This window comes from Xyrauchen texanus, chromosome 18, assembly GCF_025860055.1.
Source record: "Xyrauchen texanus isolate HMW12.3.18 chromosome 18, RBS_HiC_50CHRs, whole genome shotgun sequence".
NCBI lineage: Eukaryota > Metazoa > Chordata > Actinopteri > Cypriniformes > Catostomidae > Xyrauchen > Xyrauchen texanus.
The window spans coordinates 9037639-9057635 of NC_068293.1; the positions used below are offsets into that span (position 1 = coordinate 9037639).

Consider the following 19997-nt stretch of genomic DNA (forward strand, 5'->3'; position numbering starts at 1 on the left):
AACACTATAACCAAAAAGAAACAGCACGTAGTCCCCGTACAGACCACCACTATGTAACACTCCCCAAAATCTTTAAGTGGCGTTTCACACTATATAATGGGAACAAACTTTCCATTTCTATAGGCTACAGAGTGGAGAAAAAATATACTCAACACTGACGAATAAACAATCAACCCAAGTGTATTTACAAACCAAAATAATATTTACAACAATACAAGACAAGGTGTGTGCGTGTGTGTAAAAGTGGAATCCAGCGTGCACAGAGTTAATGACAGTGTTCAGATCAGCCTCACCGGTTATTTGTATAGTCCGTGAGCACGATCAAGTGAAGAAGACTGGCGTATGTCCTCTGATAAAAAGTAATCCAGGCTGCGAGCCAAACGAATATACTCCAAGAGGAACGGCGACCCAGCACTCACAGGTCAGTCAGCATCAATAATCCAATGAAATGAATGAAAGGTTTTGTGAATGAGCGTCCCCGAAACCCGGCATACCGGTTCTTTATATAGAAAAGTCACAGACTCTTCCTGTTTACGTGGCAGTACAACACGTGACGCGGAACCACGCGTAGTTCTCACGTGAACAGAAATCGGGATCAATACACCACAGATGAGGAAATACAGAATACAGGGGAAAAGCAATACAACTTAAAGGCAATAATGACTAACATAATTAGTTTTATGTCATAAACCTTATATATATAACATCCCCTTTATGTGGCCACGCTACACACTGATATGCACTGACCTGTGATGTGCTCTGCGTGGAGCAGGAGATATGGGTCTGGATGTGGAGTGAGACCCCAACTCTGCCATCTCCTCAGCAAGGGTCTCTCTGAAAGCCTTCTGGTGCATAGGTTCCTCTCCTTTAACTTTTGCAATGAATTTGTGGAGGAGGAAGGTGTTCACAATTGCCATGTCCATGAAATGATAAGTAGAATCTCTTGTTCCACTTCTGGGTCTTGTGGATGACTTTATAGTACCCTATTAGGGCATCAGAAAGGTCCACTCCACCCATGCACCTGGATGGACAGAAATAAAACAACATTGAGACAATGTTGTATATACAAAAATATACCAAAACATAAATATAGCAACTACACATATTATTACCTTTCAAAGAGCATAAAACATAGTTGAATATATAGTACATACTGGTTGTACTCCTTTACCGCTGGTGGAACTGGAATGTCCTTCAATGCCCAGTGCTGATCTGCACCATTGACCCTTTTTGACCACAGGTCAGCAGTAACACCTCAACACACACACACACACACACACACACACACAAACACAACTTATACTCTTATATTCAACTCACTGGGGAAACACACCACAAAAGATAATCTACAAAATCTGTATTCATAATTAAAAAAAAAACTTAATTATGCAGATAATTTAATTATGTATTAATATACATTAATATATATTATATATTATAAGAAAATACTTACTTGTCGAGAGTAATGTCTACTCCCTCCAGAAACATTGCCTCTACTAGATGCTCTGTGGGTGATAGTGGTCACGTGGGCAAGCCCCAAAGAGACTATGACAGCTCGAGAGTGCCAATAGAAATGTCCATACAGTGAGGTAAGGAGGAAACTGACACTTTCCCTAAAGTAATGGTAAAGTGACAAATAGCCACCAAGTTAATGGGCAAGTGGGAGTAGAAGGGGTCCATCGCACCAACTGTGAGTCCAATGGCAATTTACTTGAATGGGTTTTTTTCCCACAAAAGGCCTATGATCCCTTACTGTCGTATGATTCAGCCTGTTCGCAGCACTGAGTGAGATCTTGTTCAAAATCCAGAATCAATTATTTTCATGCGGAAAACAAGCTCTTCCTCGAATGCTGTGCAGTACATTGCTTTAAAATTCAGCCAGAGTTCACAGAGTGAACACTCCCATTCGAATGAATTGCATCTGGAGGTAGCTTAAAGTGAGGCGGACTCACCTGCCAAGAGCAGAGCGAGTCCATTCTTGCCTGGGGCGGACAGGCATGGGCATTATGGGGTCCTCTCCCTTCCCTGTGGTAGGGGGGAAGGGGGGGCGACCTCCCTGCCCAGGCGTTGCAGATATATGCAGCACAATAGCTCTTGTGAGAGCTCCTTTATATGTGCCGGTAACTGCCACCCAAGAAGGTGTATGCTGCATGCGTCTCCAAAATTTTAATTATAAACTTTTTCATCTGGAATTATCAGTCTAATTGGCTATAAGTATAAAAGATCAGAGTTGTAAACTTTCTAAATCACTAATATCTCAGGGACATCTGCTGAATGGCTTATTGACTTCTGAGACATACATATTGAAATATGTATAATAGATATAAAGACACATCAAATAAACTTCCTGGTGATATACATGTGCTACCGGGTACTACTTATACAATACTTATATTAACTTACATAAACTATCTCCACTGCTATCCCCTAGTCCTCCATTCGGCATCCCAGCCGACCTGTTATTCCAGTCATTGAATCTGCAATGGAGCAGCAACCACCGACTTACAATGGTCTACCCAAGCAGCAAATTCAATCTCTCAGCTGATGGTTTTCAGAAGATTTCCACATTTACATCAAAACAAACTGTTTCAGAAGAGCTCACCAAATTCTTATTATAGGCATGCATATTCACAAATGCATCTGCTGCCAACCAACATCTATTGATGCATCAAAACAGAAGGATACCTACCTGGTCTGTCTTACCTGGACATCCCCCGAGTGATTGCTCCTATTCTTGAGAAGATACTGTTTGCCCTCCAGGAGAGGTGGATTTAGCAAGAGTTTAGGTATAAGCAAGAGCATAATGTCAGCTTCCCTCTCTTTTAATTTTTTCTAGATCTACAACAGTAATCCCTTTAATGAAATGACAATGTCCATGAGGGTGAAATGAGCAGTGTACCACATGCAAAGCCATTTGAATTAGCCTAAATACAACATTGGTTTCTGTATCAGTTTAAGGTATCTGCATATAATTATCTTGGAATTGAATAAAAGACTCCTAAAAATACTTTTATTACACAAACAACAAAAAGAAACAGAAATGAACAAAACATCTGTATGTAAGTATACTTGAAGGTTATTTAAAGAGAAAAAGGTTTTATCGAACGTGTAAAGTGTATTAGAAACAGGTAGTCACGCTGAGTGTTTGGCTACCACATTCCATTTGCTCTCTGAATCGCTTTTATGACAGCATTGTGACACTTCTTGATGTCAATGTGAATGCCTATAAATAGCAGGAACTGGTGAAAATGTATAATTTGGACCTGGATATAATGTATAATCTGGACCATTAGGATAACTTGATAAGGAGGGTAAGGAGCTTTGTTGAAGCTACATTGCCAAAGCATTAGAAACTTTATACATATACATATACATGCACTTTTAAAAAGAGTATATTAAAAAAGTATAATAAAATAAACAAAAAACAGAAACATTTTATGTTATACTATTTTGCTATGTATTCATTTTAAATTATTTTAAAATGTATTTATTACTTTTTTCCTGTTGCAGTGTGCATTTTCTTGTTGGTGTTTGTATTCAAAATAAATCCTTCACTGCTGATAGAAGAAGCTATAGTAAACATGTGGCTTGTAATGCAGGAAGCTATAACATGAGCGTACGCTATGATTTACCGCAATTGTTTGTTGTTGCTGGTGGTTTCCAAGCTTCAAGGTTTTGAGATCGATGTGAATCCCTTATGCAATTGTTTGTTGTTATGGTTGTTCTTGATAAGCGGTGCTTTGAGATCGATGCAATAATGCGTGTAACACAGAGGAGAAAACAGGTGCTCACGGTAAAATGTCTGATCATTATTTATGTATGAACGGATCAAGACGTGCTTGCTCTTGGTCAGCGGGAGAGACCTCCGCAGGGCAAGAAGTATAGCCAACAACTCTAGGCAGTTGACGTGCCAACGTCCATTGCACATGGCGCCCCAACCCAGTTTGGAGGTGCCTGTGGTGACCATGACGCATCTGGACACCTGCTGTAGGGGGACTCCTGTCTGTAGAAAACAGAGGTCTGTCTAAGGATTGAATGTCTGGCGGCAGAAAGAGGTGATGAACACTCAGTTTTGCCACGGTGCCAGGCCCATCTCGGGACTCGAGTCTGAAGCCAGTGCTGAAGCAGTCTCATATGCATCAACCTGAGCGGCGTGGCCGATGCTGAGGATGTCAGATGCCACCGGAGCATCTGGAACCGCCGCAGTGGAACCACAGTGCCTTGTCTGAGCAAACTTAGGCTAACTCCATGTCAAGAAAAGAGATGCTCTGAACCGGGGAGAGCTTGCTCTTTCCCCAGTTGACCTGAAGCCCTAGACGGCTAAAGTGCCAGAGCACCTGGTCCCTGTGGGCACATAGAGACTCTCGAGAGTGAGCTAGAATCAGCCAGTCATCCAGGAAATCGAGTACGCGGATGCCCATTTCCCTTAGCGGGGCAAGGGCGGCCTCTGCGACCTTCGTGATGACGTGAGGGGACAGGGATGAGCCGAAGGGGAGGACCTGGTACTAGTACATCGGGCCGTTGGATGCGAGCCAAAGGAAGGGTCTGTGCCGAGGCAAAAGTGAGACATGAAAGTACGCAACCTTCAGGCCTACCGCTGCGAACCAATCTAGATGCTAGACCCACGTTAGTTTCTGCGTGAGTAGGCCGCCACGCACCGCCTGTCTTGGGTACGATGAAGTGAGGGTCTTAGTACCCTGGCTTCATCTCGGCCGGAGGGACGGCTCTATCGCATCTCTGTGGGGCGAGTGCCTGGCGAACAAAATCGCGTAGCTGAGTCGGATGGTCCCGGACAGCCAGCGCAATGGGTTGGAAGCGTAAGTGACGCGTCCAAGCTCCGAGCGGGGGACACTAAGGGGACGATCAGGTATGACGTACTCGGTGGGGCTTTGCAGCATGGGGAGCAGGTAATATTATGTCGGGGAGCAAAGTTGAGTCCCCAAACTGTTGTGCTGAGAAAAAAACTCAAAGCACTTACCTCCCTCCGCGTACCTGGCTGGGGCGGGAAAGTGACTGAGGAGGAGGTCCTATGGAAGCAACCTCTAGACTCGTCAGAACCGGCCCACCGGGAGTCTACAGTCGAAGGTGTGGAGGCATGGGAACTGCGTCCATGGTGCCGTGACTGTAGGTGTTTGGCACCAGACTGCCGTGAGAACGGCATGTGGGGGCACAGGTTAGGTGACTGAAGGAGTGAGGAAACAGCTCTCTTTTTCCTGGCAATATGGGTACCGCAGCCCGGGAGGGGTGTGGCAAGATATTTCCCTCCCGGCCACCGGGGGATGGAGTAATCCGGATAGCAACTCCATAGCGGCCATCTCGCTCCTTGGTTTGATCATCTCAGGAATGCTTGAGAGCCTTCTGGTTCCCGGTAGTGGTTCGTGAGATGGGGGAGTCAGCTTCCTGAGGGAGGCTCTACGCTGGGGTTGAGAGCTGGGCCCAGGTGGAAGTGGAGCTGCATGTTGTTTAGAAGCTGCAGGGGGATGCCCTTGGCGAGCAAACGGAGCACGGCTCGTGCTGGTGGGTGGATTACCTCCAAAATCGGAGCCGCTCAATGAAGAACACAGAAAAACTTGAGTGGGCCCTACTGACATCCCAGAGTGGAAAGACATTCAGAGCAGCCTTGAACACTCCTACTTGCAGTTCGATTGACAAAACCACACTCTTTGATGAGTGGGCTTGTGCAAAAAAACATTGTCAATCGTCGCATCACTGAGTGGAACATGAACAAGACGGCCATGTCTAAGAGATGGACTGGCATTTTTTGTGAGTTGGAGAGCAAGACCATCAACTTCGGAGTCTTATCCAAGGTCATGGAGTCTGTTTTATGCCTGCCTGGGACATCTGCATATGTCGATCCTGTGTTCTCATTAATATAAATAATCAATCAATAATAAATCCTGACTCAGTGTAATAGTCATGAAAGCAATGCTTTTCGTGCATCTTAATTTTGTATCAGACTGCTCTGCCTTTTACAATAAACTCTTGAATGAAAAGCGCACTCTGAGAAAAATTGCTGACAGCAAAATAAACAAGGTGACAACAGTTACAGATGCGGATGCACCCTCTAATATGCATTGATTTGCACCTTGGTAAGGATACGTTAATCTAATTTTTGCTGAGAGTGGGTTGCCCCATTTTTCACAAGCAGGATCTGGTCACCCTATCCAAAGATTTAGGAGAAATATATCACCCAAAAACAACTACAATATATAATAATCCTATATGTGAGACGTATAAAGTGCAGAACTTTTGCTTGAATGTTGCTAGAGCAACAACAGGACAACTGACTTCAAGTAAATGTCCTTCAAAGAAAAGGGCAAATGGGGAAATGTCAATATGTGTTGGAGAGCCTCTAGTCAGTCTCCATCATGGGATTTGAATAGGTGTGTTCGACTTCAGAATTTGTCCAGGACACTGGAGTTACACCCCTACAATTTCACAAGACTTTAATGACCACAGAGAGTCAGGACCTCAGTTTAATGCGTCATCCGAAAGATGGTGCCTTTTTACAGTTTAGTGTCCCATCACTAATCTGGGTGGCCTCACTAACACCTATTATAGCAGCAACTTTATTTTACCCTGGAGGTCTCCCATCCAGAAACTAACCAGGCTCAACCCTGCTTCCATGGTCACACCAGAAGGGTGAGAAATTTGTTAAACTTGCTAAAAAACATTTGGGGTTTGAACAGCCCCATCTCAGTGTTTCTTGAAGAATATAGTTAAGTCTTGAATGCATACACTGGAGCACAAAAATTAAACAGGATGTTGGATTTTATGCCCGAAATTGGTTGATTTAAAACAGATAATAAATAAAAAAGTAATATTTTACAAACAATAATACTGAGGGAAAATGTAATTAAATTTAAGTTAAATACATTTACCACAATGAAATATTGAAACTGAATAATAAAAAAAGAAAGAAATGTGGGAAAATATGCCTGTGTGCCTTTTCCACAATAACTAAATAAAATAGATTTTACCCTTGCTTACATTATTTATGGGATATAACAAATGATCACACATCCTTTTTGTGAAAATGTTTATACAACCAAATGCATCGCATGTCAACACCCAGTGAAGTTTTCATTGGTACAGATACTTCTTGCTATAATGTTGTCTAAAGTGCTTTGTCCCCTTGCTTTTTATCTTCATCTGGGGTCAATATCTGCGATCAGCAAATTCAGCCTGCAGTTTTTCTCTTGAGAATGTAGAAACTTTCCCACAGCTTATTCTGCCAGCCTTGCCCTGCTATCGGTAGCAAGGACAGCAACAACAGCACAGTCTTCTGAGAGGGTTATTTTTCTTGTATCTGACTGCCATTTTAAACTTCTCCTTGGTTACCGCTACATAGTCTTGGGTCTTCTACACAATAGCTTGTATGTGGTCGACCTGGTGTCCCGGCTCTTCCCCCACCATGAACACATCTAGAAAGAGATCTCAAAGGTCCTTCATGATGCTCTCCAGGTTTAAAAGCTCTTTGTGGCACTGCTCTATCTCTGATAGCTGCTTACGGGGATCTTTGCATCCACCATGATGTTCTCATTGAAGATCTCCCACTTTCCCTACTCAATCATGTTGTCCACATCCTCTTCAGAATGCTCACAGCCTGAACTCTCCAACTGGTGAATGTTTAACTGTTTGCATTTGTCCTGCTTGCTTAGGAGTGAGTGAGTCATTGTATTGAAGCATTACTAGCTGGAACTGGCATAGAGGACTGCATGCTGGGCCTTCTGGATGCAGGAAGTGGATGCACTGGGCCCAACTCAATCTCTGTGTGTTTGACCTATTTGGAAAGGGTGTCTAATTTCTTATGCAGACTCTCTGCCAATAGCTTAATGTCTCAAGTCATGCTACTCTCCTTCTTCATGATGCTGAGGCACCTCATGGTAGCCACAAAGTTTCTCTGCTTTTGGCCAAATTTCTTGACCTCAGAGATCAGCTTCTCAATGCTATCCCGGATGCTCTGAGCATCCTTCAGGAAGTTGTCTTGGACAGGCTGTGCCTCAAAGATGACAGCTTGCATTCCCTCCACCGATGATGGGTCTATTTCCTTGTCCTCTCTAAAAGGGCTGTTGTCCATCACTGGCCTTCATGTGCTGACACAACTCCTCTATGCGGTCCTTCATGACTGCAGAAAGAGAAGACATTGATGGAGACCAGGTCCAAGTATGTCTTAGATATTAGTGTTTTCTTTGTGGAAAATGTAATCAACCACAGAAGAGATGATAGTCTTGTCAATATTGTGTGTGTTTACATGCACTTTCTTACACCGATTATCCATAATAAGCAGACAATGCGTGTGGTCATGTAAAAGCATTAAATGGTGTTCCTTTATTGGTGTAAGGTCATAAACAGTTTAGGAAAAAACAATCAATAGATTTTTGCCCTTTACACAGATTTACACGTGGCATGTAAATACATCTTAACATCTTACTGGCTCATCCAATGTGAACACGTTTTGAATACATGCCTCACAGTTTCAAGTCAATTGCAGAGAATAATTAATTTATATCTAATGTCATGTAAACGCAGATTTCTTTTCTACCAATCATCCCACAGGAAAAATAAGACAGCACTTACATCACTCTAGTCTTTCCGGCTTCCCTCCACCTCCCCATATACATCCTCATTCTTTTAAGAGTTCCTGCCCTATAGTTTTCTCCATATGTTAAGTAGTCCTTAGGGGGGTACATTCGAGCTCGAGTCAAGCCTCATCCTCGGGTCCCTCCTTTGTGGTGAGCAAGCCAAATACATTTACACTTTATAATGCATAGATTTAATGGGCAGGCGAACTCTTGAATTTGACTTACAGTGATTATGCTTATGTGATTGTTATCTGTGATGCATTTTCAGTGCATGAGCTCCAGACCCCTTGCATTAAGATTTTATATTTCATAATTTTATGTTTACATTTAATAACAATTTGCATTAAACTGCTGAGAGATCTTTCTTCTTTAAATTCATCAGGAGAAATAAAAATAGACACAAATGGAAACACACTTTCTCCGTCTTTCGCTCACTTCGACGTTGTGTCGAAGAAGCGACACTGGGGGTCTCTCTTGAGAGCCTTTTGCATCTCTGATCTATGAGAAAAGGCCAATGAGAAATTGCCAGACAGAATTTGCATGTCCCGCCCCCGGACATACGGGCATAAAGGGAGGGAAATGCATCTGTTTCATTCAGAAATTTTCTTCGGAGCCGACCGGTTGTGTATGCAGCAAGCTACGAGTCACACACTGTTCCTCCCATCTCTGAGCGATTGCTGTTGTATCTACGGGGCACATCAGCGGCTTTCTCCTTCTCTGCACAGCAGTGCCACTTTGTCCATGGGCGCTTCGACAGCACAGTTAGAAGAGTTATTTTCTGGACGCGTCTTTATAAAGATGCCCTTCCGCCCCTGTGTAGTTCCTGGATGCAGTAGAGTGCTCTCCGCTCCTGATGGCCACAGGCGCTGTCTCGTGTGTCTGGGCAGCGATCACACCGAGGCAGTGTTTGTAGATGGCTCATGTTCTCATTGCGAGAACATGACCATGGCAACGTTGCGATCGCGGCTTTCCTTCCTCACGCGAACCACCTGCCCCCCGACACGCTCGCTGACTTCCGTCCGGGCTCGAGGTAACAGCGGCTCGCCTCATGGCCAGCCTGCCTATCCTTTTGAGCCCCCCGAGCCGGATGAGCTCGCCGCTGCATCGGAGAGTGGCCCGGTATCTGACGCGGATGACTTGACTGGGCTGCCACCTTTGGGCCAGCACGCCCAGTCTGAGGCTGACGCCCAAATGTCCGACATGCTTGCCCGGGCTGCCGTTAGCATGGGGCTGGACTGGAACCCTCCGTCCTCCCCACAGCCTTCGCGGCTGAATGATTGGTTCCTCGGGTCTTTGCACCGCTCAAAGCCACCCCCCCACGTTCCGTTCTTCCTGGAAGTGCATGGTGAGCTGACAAGATCATGGAGAACACCCTTCTCTACCCGTCACCACTCTCGCTCATCCGCTCTCACTACCCTCGACGGCGGAGTGGCCCACGGGTAATTTTACTCAATAAAAGAGCAATTACCTTTGCCTCTGGGTCACCTGGCTCACAAATGCCATTCTCACGGCACACCTCAACAGTCCTGGCACATAGGACGCAGACCTCTCGCCTCCAGCCCCACGACTGTTGTCCCCCAGCTGGCCGGTTCTGACGGGTCTACAGGACGCCTCCGTAGGACCTCCTCCTCAGTCACTATCTGCCCCCACCGGGTGTGCAGAGCAAGGTAAGTGCTTCGAGTCTTCTCTCAGCACCAGAGCCTCAGGATGCATTTTTGCCTCCCGACGCCACATTACCTACTCCGCCCCGCTGCGAAGCCCAGCCGGGTACGTCAAAAATAATCATCCCCTTGGACGCATGGCTCTCACTTCCCAATCTGTCAGGACCATTTGACTCGGTTATACAATTCAGTTTGCCAGGAATGGCACTCAGCCCCTTCGTTGCTGTGTCTGGTACGTGCTTTGCATATCTACTTGGACCGCACACAGAGCTTTAGATGTTCTGAGCAGCTCTTTGTCTGCTTTGGTGGATAGCAGAAAGGGAACACTGTCTCCAAACAGAGGCTTTCTTTTTTTTTTTTTAGTGGACACCATTACATTGGACTATCACTCCCAAACTGTGCACCACCCCCCTTTGCGGGTCCGAGCACACTCAACAAGAAGTGTTGCATCCTCATGGGCACTGGTCAGGGGCACCTCCCTAGCAGATATATGCAGAGCATCGGGTTGGGCAGCACCCAATACCTTTGCAAGATTTTACAATCTCAGGGTTGAGTCAGATTCGTCCCATGTTTTCTCAGGTCCTAGCCGGTAGAACTCGGTACAGACTGACAAACTAACCAGGTGGACCGCTTGCACATAGTGCCCTTTCCCTCCGCTGAGGTAATACAGTGCGCCTTTACCCCAGGAGATCCCACAAACTCGGCTCCCTGGATGACTCCTCCCTAGCCCTCTGGTCCACGAATTCAACGGAGGAATTTACCGACCAAGACCAATGCAGGTACTCAATTTACCCTGTACTGGAATAGGTGCTCCACAGGAAGGGCTCCCACGTGGACTTTTCCCCCTGTGTGTATTTTCTGTGGTACGGTCCCCTTGCGAGCGGTTGTTTGTAGCAACTCATCTCTCCCCATGAGGCTTTGCACATCGCCTTGTTCCCCCCTGTCGGGGGGTAAAGAGCCACAAGGCTTTGACGATTTTATGGGGAGTTGGGGAAGGGTACGTGCAGCCTGGCACAGTTGGTCGCTTTGGCACCTAAAATACCTACCCGCTCCTTTGTCAGCAGTACATGGCTCAGCGCATGGCGTGATTTCATCCGTAACATAGACGTTAGCTTTAAACTTTGCAAATCTAAAATAAGTTTTATGTGTCACTGTATATATATACAGGTTTTATTTTGCAACATATAAAAATATCCTAGTAAAATCACAGACTTCCTAGACAGTACTGAGTTAAATAAAACACCCTAGTTTTTGCATATGTAAAGGTCACATTTTTGCCAGTTGGTTTTCCATGCAATACGCCTTCAGCTGCTGAGGTCTTGTGTCAAAGGAAGGATTAAGTGAAGGCCTTGATTCAAAACCTGTGCAGTATTCCCAGTCCACATATCACTGCCGTACATTCATCATGGCCACTGTAATTCAAAAAGCCTGTTCTTCTGACACGGTACAGAACATTATATATTAGCATTCAACTGGAATTGTTTTTAAATTGCTCACTTACTGGCTTGTTGTCTGAAAGGTAAGATGCATGACTTCTGAAATGTTTTATCCTGTCTGGACTGTGGTTTTGGAAAGTGTCACGTCATGGGGTGGGTTTACCGAAAATGTTTGAGGGAAATATAAGCACTCCAAATCAAAACTGGCTTTCCAATTGCTGAAGGGATTTCTAACTGGAAAAACTGCAGTTGCATATGTGTTTGAGTATGGCCAACCCAAGCTCCTTAGGGATAAAAGGGTGGACTTTGTTTTCTGTTGTTGCTGGTTGAGGGGCCTTCTGAGGAAGTCGCACACCTCATTCTATAGCTCAGAAACCTTCAAGAGCATTATACAACATTTTCTAATCCTGTCTGCAGCTTATGTTGGTTCAGTGAACTTGCTGTATAGTGTCAAACTAGGTCATTTCAAATGTTTTTTTCTTTTAAGTGCCACTTGGTGAGTGTATATATACTGTATAATAAACTATGACATTACATTATCATTCACTACACCTAAAACCACTCTGACCACAGTAGACTTAAGAATGATACAAATACATGTATGTATGTTTAAAAGTGTATACTTTCCTGACAGAAGGAAGTAAAAATGTTATTTATTATATAGATTTCAGAGCAGTGTCCCCTATATTTTTGTCAACACTGTGAGATATTTATGAAAACTAGGCAATTTTCTTTGGTACCCATTCACTTGCATTGAATTAACCTATAGAGCTGTGGGTTGTTCTAAAAATATTAGTTTGTGTTCGTTCTAAAAATATTAGTTCCCCTTCTGTCGCTCTCTCCACGTTGTGTCAGAGAAGCGACACTAGGGGTCTCTCTTGAGCGCCGATATTTACCTCTGAACTATGAAAAAAGGCCAATGAGCGTTGGCAACCAGTATTTGCATGTCCCGCCCCCGGACATACGGGTATTTAAGCGGCGCAAATACGGAGTTCATTCAGAAAATTTCTTCAGAGCCGATGGTCGGTTTGCAGACTGCTGCGTTTACACACCGAGTTCCTGCTATCCTCTGCTGCATGCTGTTGGATTCTACGGCGCACCACAGCGGCTTTCTCCTGTTTGCACGGCTGTGCACTTCCTGCCCCTGAGCGCATCGACAGTTGCAGATAAGAAAGATCTCTCACGAATTCTTTCATTCATAAAAGAGTGATTTTATTTAAAAGAGTAATTTCCTCTAAAAGAGCAAAAAACACAGCGGCGTTGAACGTCCTTTTAAGGACGCGTCTTTATAAAGATGCCTTTCCGCCCCTGTGTTGTTCCTGGATGCGGTAGAGTACTCTCCGCTTCCGATGGCCACAGGCGTTGTCTCGTGTGTCTGGGCAGTGATCACACTGAGGCTGCGTTTGTCATGACAACGTTGCAGTCGCGGCTTGCTTACAACCGTAAGCAAGCCACTCCAGCCGCCCCCCGCGTCGCTCCTTCTTCCCACGGGATTGAGGACAATGCAGCTGGCGATGGAGGCGAATCGGGGATGGCAGCGGGTGCAGCTCCGCCGGGTACGCCCCCTCGGACCACCCTCGCCCCTGCACGCTTGTTGACTCCCGTCCCCACTCTGATGCTGAGGGCTCCTCTGGGCTGCCGCCTTCAGGCTTGCACGCCCAGGAGGAGGCCGACGCACAGATGTCCGATATGCTTTCCCGGGCAGCCAACAGCGTGGGCCTGGATTGGAACCCTCCATCCTCCCCACAGCCATCACGGCTGGACGACTGGTTCTTGGGCATGGGGCGCCGCTCACAGCCTCGCCCCCCCCCCGGTTCCTTTCTTCCCGGAGGTGCATGATGAGCTGACGTCTTCGTGGAGAGCACCCCTCTCCACTCGTCGCACCGCCACCTGCTCATCCACCCTCGCCACCCTCGACGGCGGAGCGCATCACGGGTACACGGAGATCCCCCAGGTGGATAGAGCTGTTGCGCTCCACTTATGTCCCGGAAGCACTACCACCTGGCAGGGGCCGCCCTGTACTCCGACCGAAACGAAGAAGGGTTTCTACATCCCTTACTTCGTTGTACCCAAGAAAGGCGGCGGCATACGACCGATCTTGGACCTGCGAGTTTTCAATCGAACCTTGTCCAAACTCCCGTTCAAAATGCTTACCCAGAAACAAATTCTATCTGGCGTCCGGCATCTAGATTGGTTCGCAGCGGTAGACCTGAAGGACGCGTACTTCCACGTCTCAATTCGCCCTCGACATCGACCCTTTCTACGGTTCGCATTCGACGGCCAGGCGTATCAGTACAAGGTCCTCCCCTTCGGCCTGTCTCTGTCCCCTCGCGTCTTCACGAAGGTCGCAGAGGCGGCTCTTTCCCCGCTACGAGGAGCGGGCATACGCATACTCAATTACCTCGACGATTGGCTCATTTTGGCCTCCTCGCAGGAATTACTATGCGCACACAGAGACCAGGTGCTCGAGCACCTCGGCCGTTTAGGGTTTCAGGTCAACTGGGAAAAGAGCAAGCTCACCCCAACCAGAGCATCTCTTTTCTCGGTTTGGAGTTAGACTCAGTCTCAATGACAGCACGTCTTTTCAACGAGCGTGCTCAGTCAGTGCTGGAATGCCTCGCTTCTTTCGAACCAGGCACCGTGGTCCCTTTGAAACGTTTCCAACGGCTCCTGGGGCATATGGCATCCTCCGCGGCGGCCGCGCCACTGGGGTTAATGCATATGAGACCACTTCAGCATTGGCTCCAGACTCGAGTCCCGAGACGAGCATGGTGCCATGGCATGCACGCCGTGGAAGTTACCCCCGCCTGCCGCCAAACCTTCAAACCCTGGACAGGCCTCTGCTTTCTACGGGCAGGAGTACCCTTGCAGCAGGTGTCCCGTCGCGTTTTGGTTACAACCGACGCCTCCAAATTGGGTTGGGGCACCGTGTGCAACGGGCGCGCAGCTGCAGGCCGGTGGAACCGAGGCCCGCTGTGCTGGCACATCAACTGCCTAGAGCTGCTGGCCGTTTTTCTTGCCCTGAAGAAATTTCTTCTGTTGATTCGTGGCAAGCATGTCTTAGTCAGGACAGACAGCACCACGGTGGTGGCCTACATAAACCGCCAAGGTGGAGTATGCTCCCTCCACATGTCACAGCTCGCCCGTCGTCTCCTCCTTTGGAGTCAGCAGCGACTGGAGTCACTGCGCGCCACTCACATCCCCGGCAACCTCAATATGATAGCGGACGCGCTGTCAAGGCAAAACTTGCCCGGCGGAGAGTGGAGGCTCCACCCCCAATCGGTCCAGCTGATTTGGGACAGGTTCGGCAAGGCCCAGGTAGACCTGTTTGCCTCCCAGGAAACCTCCCACTGTCCGCTCTGGTATGCTGTCACAGAGGCTCCCCTTGGGACAGATGCTCTGGCGCACAGCTGGCCTGCGGGGCTACGCAAGTACGCTTTTCCCCCAGTGAGCCTTCTTGCACAGGTGCTATGCAAGGTCAGGGAGGACAAGGAGCAAGTCACTCTGGTGGCCCCCTACTGGCCCAATCGGACGTGGTTTTTGGATCTCACGCTCCTCATGACAGCCCCTTCCTGGCGAATTCCCCTGAGGAAGGACCTTCTTTCTCAGGGACGGGGCACGCTCTGGCATCCGCATCCAGACCTCTGGAATCTCCACGTCTGGTCCCTGGACGGGACGCAGAGGATCTAGCCGGCCTACCTTCGGCCGTCATAGACACTATTAACCAAGCCAGAGCCCCTTCGACCAGGCATCTTTACGCCCTGAAGTGGCGTCTGTTCGTGGACTGGTGTTCTTCCCGAGCCGAAGACCCGCAGAAGTGCGCAGTTAGGTCAGTGATCGTGTTTCTTCAGGAGAGGCTGGAGAGGAGGCTGTCCCCTCCACCCTCAAGGTGTATGTTGCCGCTATCGCTGCCCACCACGACACGGTAGACGGCAAGTCTCTTGGTAAGCACGACTTAATCGCCAGGTTCCTAAAAGGTGCCCGGAGGATGACTCCTCCCGCCTAACCTGTTTCCCTCCTGGGATCTCTCGGTCATCCTTATGGGACTCGGAGACCCCCTTCGAGCCGCTTGACTCAGTTGGACTCAGGGCCCTCTCTCTCAAGACCGCCCTGCTGATCGCGGCTCACTTCCATCAAGAGGGTCGGGACCTGCATGCGTTCTCTGTTAGCGACGCTTGCCTGGAGTTCGGTCCGGCGGACACTTTCGTGATCCTAAGACCGCTGACCGGGCTACGTGCCCAAGGTTCCTACCACACCCTTCAGGGATCAGGTGGTGAACCTGCAAGCGCTGCCCCGGAGGAGGCAGACCCAGCCCTTTCACTGCTGTGTCCAGTACGTGCCTTACATATTTACCTGGACCGCACACAGAGCACCAGACGCTCTGAGCAGCTCTTCGCCTGCTTTGGGGACAGCAGAAAGGGAATGCTGTCTCCAAGCAGAGACTCGCCCACTGGGTTGTCGACGCCATTTCCCTGGCTTATCACACCCAGGCCGTGCCTCCCCTTTCGGGTCCGAGCCCACTCCACCAGGAGTGTTGCGCCCTCGTGGGCACTGGCTAGGGCACTGCCCTAGCAGACATTTGTAGAGCAGCGGGCTGGGCAACACCTAACACTTTTGCAAGATTCTACAATCTCCGAGTTGAGTCAGTATCGTCCGTGTTCTCTCAGGTACCGAGCCTGTAGAACTCAGTGGCACGCCCACAATCTGACCGGGTGAATCGCTTGCACCCAGCCCTTCCCCTAACCAGGGAAACAGTGCGCCTTCATTCCCAGGAGATCCCAGGTTTGGGACACTGGTTGACTCCTCCCTAGCCCTCGTGGGTCGCAGTTCTCGTGGAGGAACTCGCCGACCCAAACCACTGCGGGTACCGCAAGCTACCCTGTACTGGTATAGGTGCCCCACAGGTAAGGCCTCCTGTTTGGACTCCCCCTGTGTGTAAAACCACGGTTCTGTCCCCTCACGAGTTGACTCCATGTTTCCCTTAGGCAGTTACAGCTGCCTCGGTTGGCGTGCTGTATGCTTCCCCATCTGCGAGGCTGGATCTACCACCACACTACTTTTCCGCGATAAGACCTAAGTATAGGCCATGCGATGTATTTGCCACTCAAAATTTGCCTCCCTCCCGGGTAGGTGTGGCCTCCGCAGGGTCTTCTCCACCCTAATAAGGGCTAAGACCCCCTTCCCTCAATGCGTGTAAGGGCCCCGGCCGTAGTTGCTCTATGCGAGAAACATAGAGAGAAAAGAGGCCCAGCCAGGCTGGCCCGCTCCCATGTTGGCGGCCGTCACCTTGTTCCCCCTCCAGGGTAACGATAAGGAATCCTGATGGCTTAAATGGGGCATTGGGGAAGGGTACGTGCAGCCTGATACAGTTGGTCGTTCTGCACGTAGGAATACCTGCTCGCTCCTGTATCAGCGGATCACGTACACGGCTCAGCGCATGTCTCTTTTTAAGTGGACCCCTAGTGTCGCTTCTCTGACACAACGTGGAGAGAGCGACAGAAGAGGAACGTCTAGGTTACGTATGTAACCTCCATTCCCCGATGGAGGGAACGAGACGTTGTGTCTCCCCTGCCACGTCGCTGAGCCGAGCCCCTGTTGTGGCCGGACCATTTCCGGCTCGTCAGAAAAATCCTGAATGAACTCCCGTATTTGCACTGCTTAAATACCCGTATGTCCGGGGGCGGGACATGCAAATACTTGTTGCCAACTCTCATTGGCCTTTTTTCATAGTTCAGAGGTGAATATCGGCGCTCAAGAGAGACCCCTAGTGTCGCTTCTCTGACACAACGTCTCATTCCCTCCATCGGGGAACGGAGGTTACATACATAACCTAGACGTTTGTGTTCGTTCTAAAAATATTAGTTTGTGTTCTGCAGATAAATCATCATCATCAGTCAGTGATATAATTTTACATTCTAACTCATCATCCTGTCAGTTGGACCCTGCACCAAACTCCCTTCTTAAACAATGTGAGTCAGTCATTTCGGCACCTATTTCACATATGATAAACACATCTCTTGCATTGCCATTGTTCCAACTGATCTTAAATTTGCCACTGGTACACCAGTCCTTAAAGGTCCCAACTTAGATCCATCGTCCCTCTGCAACTATCATCCTATTTCTAACCTGCCTTTTACATCTAATCTTCTGGAAAAAGTTGTAGCCTCCCAGTTACAATCACATCTTGCAGCTAATAATCTCTATGACCCTTGCCAATCTGGTTTTCGCCTATTCCACTGCACTGAAACTGCTCTCTTGAAGGTTATTAACGATCTCCTCTCTGCTGACTCTGGATTGCTCAGTATTCTGATCTTGCTTGACCTGAGCTCTGCTTTTAACACTGTATGCCAGAAAACACTCCATTCTCGACTTTCAGATATTGGTATTACTGGCACTGCTCTATTCTGGTTTCCTTTCTTCCTCCCTAACAGACAATATTTCATCTCGATTAAGAAAAACAAATCCCCTACTGCTCCTCTCACTCAGGGTATCCCCCAGGGTTCTGTAATGGGTCCACTACTGTTTATAATTTACGTTCTCTGACTAGGTCAGATAATCCGTCGTCATGGACTCAATTATCACTGCTAGGCTGATGACACCCAGATTTATAAATCTGCATGTTTTGATGAAACGTGTGCCATCAGCTCATTAACTGCCTGTATCAATGATGTAAAAATTTGGTTAAACAGTAATTTTCTCAAATTCAATGCTGACAAAACTGAGATCATGATTTCTGGGCCACAAACACTTATAAAAAATATTGACATTTGTGTCAATATTGATGTAAATCTGACCAAACCCTCTAAAACCATTAAGAATCTGGGAATCACTTTTGATCCATCTCTTACTTTTGAAGCCCACATCAGAACCATCACTAAAACTGCTTTCTTCCATCTACGTAAAATTGCACGACTTGACCCCATTCTCAGTTTGAAGGATGCAGAATCACTAGTTCATGCTTTCATATCAGGTCTCGACTACGGTAACTTCCTCTTTACTGGCCTACCAGCTAAAGCTATTGCCCGATTACAATACATCCAAAACAATGCAGCTAGAGTTCTCACTAACACCAAGCGCTCTGCACACATCTTAGTCTTCGCTGGCTACCTGTCTCATGCCGTATTAAGTTAAAAATTCTTCTCCTGACATAAAGCTCTCAATGATCTGGCATATCGTTATATATGTGATTTGCTGCATCCATACACACCAGCACTCTTTGTTCTTCTGATTCCAAATTGTTGTCTATCCTCAGATTTCGTCTAACCACTTTTGGTGGGAGATCCTTCAGTTTAGTTGCACCAAAAGTGTGGAACTCTCTACCTCAGAGCCTCTGTGACATCTCCTCTATTTCTATCTTTAAGTCTCATCTTAAAACATCTTTTCTCAGCGCATTATCTGTCTATTACTGATTGATGTTTTATTTCCCCCTTTGTAATTGAGATTGTAACTTCTGTTGAAATGCATATGAATGTACTTTGTCCTGTTAAATGTATAAGAGTGTAAAGTATCTTTGAGCATGTAGAAATGCGCTATAAAAATAAAGCATATTATTATAAAGGAAAGTCATACACATCTGGGATGGAATGAGGGTGAATAAATGATGAGAGAATTTTCATTTTTGGGTGAACTATCCCATTAATGGTGAGTGTAATGAAAAGTTGTATTTATATGTCATGTTAGAATATGTTAATGTTATAAGCCCAGATGGAATCTGTATGCACAGAACTCTGCAGAAAACTAATTTCTCATTCCTAAATGTTCTACTAATTTCCCATCACTTGCCTGTTGTTTATGAAATATTTTGGCTAATTGTGTGATGCTTTTAGCAACCATTAAGAGTACAGAACTCTCAGGTTAAATTAACAAATTTTACCATGTTTAAATCCCATCCACAAAATTTCCACCAAAAATCTGCAGATTCCATTTGGGCCTAAGCTTTACTATCTTTAGACAACTGTGAAGGTTACAAAAGCTATGAATTTGGGATGGGAACTGAAGATTTTTTTTTATAATTCACAATGTTTAGGCTGCATAACACAATCAACATGTTCAACATTTAACACTAGATTAAAATTATACTTTCAGGATCAACATAGTGTCCACACAAGTCGAACCACTGTGCTTCGTGCACTTCCTGTACTGCTGAGAGAAGACGCCTCAAGATTCTTTAAAACATGTTGGGTAACTTACTTTATTCACACATTTCTAAATCATTTAATTTTGAAACTTAAAGGAATGCCTCACCCAAAAATTAAAATAATTTCATTATTTACTCACTCTCATAGGATCCCAGATGTCCATGGCTTTCTTCTGCA

General features: G+C 46.8%; 1 pseudogene; it reads right to left on the minus strand.

Moving 5' to 3' along the window:
• Positions 1–7248: 7248 nt before the first annotated feature.
• LOC127658595 (syntaxin-19-like) lies at positions 7249–8126 on the minus strand (annotated as a pseudogene).
• Between the last annotated feature and the right edge of the window lie 11871 nt (positions 8127–19997).